We start from the raw sequence: 6,961 nt of genomic DNA on the forward strand, positions 1-6,961 counted from the left end.
AAAAATTCCATTTATTGGAAACATATTTTATTGTTTTTTTATAACATTCAATGCACAATGTTTTTGCGAAGTTTCGTTGCATTTGTTCAAAAAACAATCCAGATAACGGTACTTTTATCGTAAAGAGTAGCAAAACAAGCGATCAAAAGTCTACAAGCACTTGGTATTTTTGCAGTTCTATGGCGAGTTAAATGTGAATTGGTGATAATTTGGATTGCGTCTTACTGTGTTTTGTGGTATTTAATTATAAAACTGCATAAATTGTATTCTGCTTAAAATATTTACTAAAAAATGGCAATGGTGTCTCACCGGAATGAAATAAGCGTCATTGAAGGACAAATCATCATAAAATTTTGGGAGGAAGAGAAGTCGAACCGGGAAATTGAACATTTGTTTGGAAGATCGCAGTGTTCAGTTCATACCGTGATCAGAAATTGGAAATCTACCATAATTTTCACGTCTAAGCCGCGTTCTGGTCACATATCGAAACTCACTCACCATGAAATCCGCTTAATATTAAATTCAGTAAAGAAAAATCCACCTTTGACGGCATTGGAAATATAAACGAGTATACAGGAAAGCTTTGCAAAAAATATTTCGTGGTTTTCATGGTAGAATAGCACGAAGAAAGCCTTACATATCTTTAATTAATCGAAACAAACGCATCGCTTTTTAAAACAAATATGTAGATATGCCGAAAGGGTTTTGTAACAATGTGCTTCATTCCGACGAATCCAAGTTCTGTATTTCTAGCATTTAAGGATGTAAATTAGTATGACGTAAGTGAGGTGAAGCATACAAAAAACAAAATGTTTTCCCAACTGTAAAACATGGAGGTGGTGCACTGGTGCTCTGGGATTGTATGGCAGCTAACGGTACGGGTAATCTTAAGAGTGTGGAAATAACAATGAATAGAGATATAGTTCTGACAAATTTTGACTAATAGATGGATTTTACTTTCAACAGGATAATGATCCTAAATATACAGCATAAATTGTGCGTCTTTGGTTTCCATAAACGCCCCAAAATTGCTAAATATGCTTCCACAATCACCGGATTTAAATGCAATTGAACATTTATTGGGACTTTTGAAAAGAAAAACTCGTAAACATTCAATTTCAACCAAACAGGATCTGAAAGACATGATCCTTAAGGAATAGGGCGAAATAACAACTCAGGAGACTAGTAAACTTGTAGTTTCGATGAAAAATCATCTAGTGCAAGTTCTTAAGCATTACAGTTACCCAAATAGTTGCATAAATTGCATAAAAAATCAAAAATTTACACTAAAACGTCGCCTTATACTTAATGCTTGTAGACTTTTGATCGTTTGTTTTGCTACTCTTTACAATAAAAGTACCGTTTTTTCAGCTATTTTTTGAACCTTGTGCATTGAATGTTTTTATAACAATAAAATATGTTTAAAATAAATTGATTTTTTTGGAAAATAATTTCAAACAAAGTTTTTTGTACTGCCTGCTTGTAGAGTTATGACTCTGACTGTATATATATATATAGTTTTTCTATCATAAAAATTGTCTTTTCAAAATTTTTTGACTTCAACTGGATGGAATGTTATAATAACCATTTTTGCAATCATTATATCAAAACCATCAATTGTGGAGAAAATTTAATTAATAAAAACTAATTAGATTGTGTTTTGTTATAGAAGCAGCAGATTGCGTGTAGAACTGTTTTTTATATCCTACAATAACACGATATTTAATACTACGTTTCCAATGCTAAGTTAGTAAGTTACTTAGTAACATTAAGCTTTTTAAGTTTACTTTAGCACAAGTTACTTAAGAATGGGAAAGAGCTTTTATGTGTCAAAAATTTTTAGTTGTAGAGCTTTTCTTTGTTTTCATTTTAATTGTAAAAAGCTGACATTAAATTTTGAAAATAATTCAGCATGAAAAATGCATAAAATTTAAATAATTTAATACATAATGTTTGTTATATTGTTAATGACATGAATGTAGCAGTTATTGCATATACAAAAGTACAATCAATAATTTATAAAAATATACAAATTATTTAATTTTCAGTAAGTTTTATTTGAACTCGTAATAACACTAAAAACTTATAAATTAAAAATAAAATACGCTATAACTACATTAACATTAAATAAAAATATAAAAAATAGAAATAAAAAAAAATACAATTTAACTATATTGATAATAAACAAAGAATTAAAAACTTGAAAATAGAAAAAATATATTGACTAGTCACTTGTCTCTACGTTCGTTACGGCCTTTTCGTGCAGATATCCTCTTTCCATCTTCAAAATTGATGGTCTATCAACTCTTTCTAGCATCTTTATAACAACCGTGTTTCTTATTTTATTCCAGGTGTCCTTCTTCTATTATGTGGCCAATATAAATTAGTGCTTACCGCCCTCTTTTCCACATATTCCAAATTTTTTTCTTAATATTGATAGTATTTTATTTTATTGAATTGCAAACATTACAAATGCACCATACAAACGTGTGAGCTCTTATCCATTATCTGCCCTGACACCTAATATTTTTTATTAAATAATATATGACATTGTATAATGCTATCAAATATATATTTAATACATAAACTAATTTTTATATACAATTATATATTTTAGTTATAAAAAAAAATATTTTATAAAATTTGTGGCGGTTGCATATTCACATTAATGTTTAAAATGATATGGGTTGGCCATGCAAACACGGATAAGTAAATTATTAAAAATAAGATGAGTTGGCCATAAAAGAAAATTTTTAAAAACTAATAATATTTTTATTTAGTAAAAATAAGGTTGTCATTAATTTTACGTTTGGGGAAAACGAAGAATAAAACAACAGACACGTGTAATTTCAACACACAAAATTGAATAATTATTTCTTGCTTAAATAAATAAATAAAGAATTAAATTAAGTAGGATAAGCTTACAAATTCTTACTTGTTGTTGGTTTATGTATACATTTTGTTTGATTTTTTTGTTTATTTTTACACTTTGTTTATTGTGTCAAATTCGTCATTTCTGACATAGTTTTGGTGGAATTTTCTTTACTATATTTTAAAATAAGTAAAAAAGCTCTTTGTATGGTTAATGATATTTACTTAGTAAGTTAAGGTATGGAAACGTACTATAACAATTAGTTTTAGGTTATATTTTCCAACATTAGGACTTTTGTTTTGTAAGCATGTCGCAAAAGAACAAATAAAATAAGCACTACTTTCGATGGCAACTCTGTACAAAATGAAGATTTTGTTAGGCTTATATGTGCAATAAATGTATAATAAAATTTAAAGTTGAAATTTCGAAAATTAATAATTCTTTGCAATTATTGATGAGAATATTTTTTATTACATGATTATGAATAAAATATAATTTTTCGTGCCTTTTAACAGTACAATAATACATAGAAAAATTAACGTATTTGTTACGAACAATGACACGAAATAAGAATAATTAATGAAATCATTCGTTGACAGATAACTGGAAATTACGTATATACTTCCAAATATCGTTCACAATAGATGATTTTTTTTGATACGATTCCACTTCATACTTAGTAAGCTTTATTTACTAAGTAAATTGCATTAACCATACAAAGAGCTTCCGTGCTTTTTCATTTATTATAAAATATAGTAAACAAAATTCGACCAAAATTATACCAAATATTACGAATGCAACATTGGAAATGATCTAAATTTGACATATTTGACACATGAAACAAAATGTTAACATAAACAAACAATCAAAATTCAAAACAAACAACAGGTAAGAATTTTTTTTAAACATTTGTTTTTTTATAAATAAAACATATAATTAATACATAAAAATTAGTTTTATTATTTGATATAATTATAAAATTTCATATACTATTTAATAAAAAATATTTATTTCAGGTTAACATCAGGAAAGCAATAATTGAGATCTCACAAGTTTGATTTATAAATTTAAAATTGTGTTTAATGTAAAACAAAAAAAAAATTACCCGGAATGCGTGTGGAACTATAGAACTATGAGAGGGAAATCTTCTTCGATGAAAAAGGTGAAAGATGTTATATGGGAACCGCGCACGAAGTGCAAACGAAAGTGCACTTCAGAAATTTCTATTATATCATTACTTTTTGGTAATTAGAACTACATAATCCTTTACGATTAATATTTGATGTTTTATTTAATAATTAATAAAGTATAATGAATAATATATGTTATTAAGTATTATGTTAACTTTTCTCTTTTATTTTAAAATAGTAAGGTTCAGCAATGTATTGTGGTTTTCAACGGAGGTCCCGTCATCGTGGAAGTTTGTCAATATCGTGTATAGAATTTTGGAGAATTTGCCTATTGACAACACCTTCGTATTAATTTCTGATAGTCATCCTTACCGTTACTGCCAGCGTCGTCAACATTATCGTCAACATATTTGAAGTCAAAAAAGAACACACCTACAAAGAAAAGAAAAATCAATGATAACCGACTATATTTTTTTATTTTTATTTTTTATATATTATAAATCATTAAAATTATAAATGTAATAATATAAATCTTTTATAAATTTTATAATTATGTGAAATCTAATTATATGAAATATATAAATATATATTTTTTGTTGTTTTTATTTTTAATTTATAAGTTATTAGTGTTATTATTAGCTATTAGTTAAAATAAAACTTACTGAAAAAATGTTCCAAACATCGCCGTATTTCTTTTCTATTTGGATTGTGGTTGTTTAGTGTTCAAACTTATTTTGAAGCCCTCTGTTGTCTTCTAAGAACCGACATACGGACTACATTTTTATCTAAAATAGCAACTCAGTAAAATTTTATTCTTTATTTAATAATATTTACTGCCCGTACTTACCAAAGTCCAGCACTTTCTTTAGTTTGTAGTAATCAAAGAAAATAAAGAAAAGAAACTGAGAGGAAATTTTGAATAATGGTGCCTCTTTGTGTAATATCGCAAAGAAAATCTCTTTTACTTATTTACCATACCAGAATTGTCAAATATTAAAAACGGTGTGGCTTATAACTTAAATATTTACTACATTTGTGGTTGCATATTAGCATGTAGCCATTTCTTCTAATTAGAAGAAATAGTATAAATTATTGTTCTTGGAAAATCCATTGTATATATTAATACGATTATAATGAGTAAATATAGGCATGATTTTTTATATCAGTTTTACTTCAATTTACATAAAAGTTTTAAATGCGCTATATAAATCAAATATAAATGAAGAATTGGTAAACTAAAATCAATAGTAAATATAAAGTAGCTATTATTGATATATGTAAATATGTATATATAATTAGTCATGAAATTGTTTTAATAAAGTTAAAAAAATTGTATCGCATTTATTAAAATAAAAGTTCTTTTAATCATGTTGCACATATACGTACTATATTTATATATATGCTGAGCATCTAATAGAAAAGTTAGTATGTGTTCATACATTTCGAATATTAGGTTGCATTGTTTTAATATTTTGTTTTAAAAAGATTAATATTAATATAATTTTTTAAAATTCAAAAAAAGTTTGGTATATTGTAATACAATTTTTGCTTGTGCATCAAATATTTTCAATATAGAAAATCGTAAAAATGTATATACTGTTTACTACTACATATATTTTGTAGTTTTAAGCAATCCTTTCAGTAAGGTGAAATGTTTTTTGTATATGAAATTCAAGAAATTCTTAACTAGTTAATAACAACATTGTAAACAATAGGGATCAATTTCATCGCATAGTGTTAGAAGAAATATTAAATATATAAGCATTTTCCGCACCACCTAAGAGGTATGCCTGCTGGCGTGTTACCGAGTTTTAGGTGTTCGGTTCCCCAATAGGCCTATCCATCAAAATATTTTATTTAACAAATATACAATTTTATGTAAATACAATTTAGAATAACTTAATATATACAAAATAATATTACTATTTTAAAAATATTTAATATTAAACCAAAAATAATAAGGAACTATTAAATTAAAGATAAATTATAAATAAATTTAATAAATTATAAAATTAAAACTAAAATATTTTTTGTTTAAGCAAAAAATCACTTAAAGAGTATGAACACTTTTGTGCTGTTTATAAGTGTTGAAAGCATAATTGTTTATATTTAAAATTCGACACTTTATTATCTCGATTGAAATATTTTAAAATGAAGTAAATTCTTACTTTAATGAAAAAAGATAGAAGAGTTTCAATTTTGCAATTAGGGCAACATATATAGGGATGAACGTTTTCTAATTTATTAAATAAATGTTGCGCTAAACCTAATTTATAGCAACTGCTATCGAACTGATCCGAAAATTGTGATTCTAATTTTTCAATATATGTATATATAATAACAACACTTAATAAAAGTATAATTAATAATATTAATTTCTCTTCAGGATTTTTCCTTTTTTATAATTATTAGTATATCATGGAAAAAATAAAAAATAAAAGCACAACTTAATTCGTAGTTTATTATATACACTAATTAGGCACACATCTAAGTTTCTAATGTGTTAATACATTTATATATTTACTTTATTCCACAACAATAAATTGCGCTATTTTTAATTAATAATATACCTTCGATAATCGTTTGGAAAAATATAGAGATGTTTGAAATTTAAACATCCAAGTACGCACTTCCGTTTCAATTGTAAATAAATTTTAATTAACTAATAATTCATATATTTTTCTGGAATAATTACCTTTTTTTAATGCTTTTATAATTGAAAACAAATTCCGCCTTATTTTTCTTTTAGTAATGTGGAATTTGTGCACTTAATTGCAACTTTGGCGCATTTTCTCGTAACGGATTTTTAATGTCAAAAAACCAAAACAAACAACGAAATTTCTCAGAAACCTCTCTTACTTTAGCAAATATCGTGGTGAGTAGGGACCGGGTGGGCAAAGTAGCAGGGTCCGGGTGGGGAAAATATTCACGCGCCATTATGTAGCATTAGGCTTTTTGT

At 26.0% G+C, this 6,961-nt stretch overlaps 2 long non-coding RNA genes across 3 annotated transcripts; one reads left to right on the forward strand and one right to left on the reverse strand.

The window, feature by feature from the left end:
- Positions 1–2,780: 2,780 nt before the first annotated feature.
- LOC119673305 lies at positions 2,781–4,321 on the forward strand. 2 transcript variants are annotated; one of them, XR_005252039.1, is made up of 3 exons: positions 2,781–2,843; positions 3,889–4,116; positions 4,241–4,321. It is a non-coding gene; the product is annotated as an uncharacterized LOC119673305 (long non-coding RNA). The 2 variants fall into 2 exon arrangements; XR_005252040.1 differs by lacking the exon at positions 2,781–2,843 and adding an exon at positions 3,715–3,760.
- Positions 4,240–4,780, reverse strand: LOC119673306. The gene is made up of 2 exons (XR_005252041.1): positions 4,665–4,780; positions 4,240–4,434 (listed from the first exon to the last, which is right to left on the reverse strand). It is a non-coding gene; the product is annotated as an uncharacterized LOC119673306 (long non-coding RNA).
- Positions 4,781–6,961: the final 2,181 nt, after the last annotated feature.

Source organism: Teleopsis dalmanni, chromosome 1, assembly GCF_002237135.1.
Source record: "Teleopsis dalmanni isolate 2A chromosome 1, ASM223713v2, whole genome shotgun sequence".
NCBI lineage: Eukaryota > Metazoa > Arthropoda > Insecta > Diptera > Diopsidae > Teleopsis > Teleopsis dalmanni.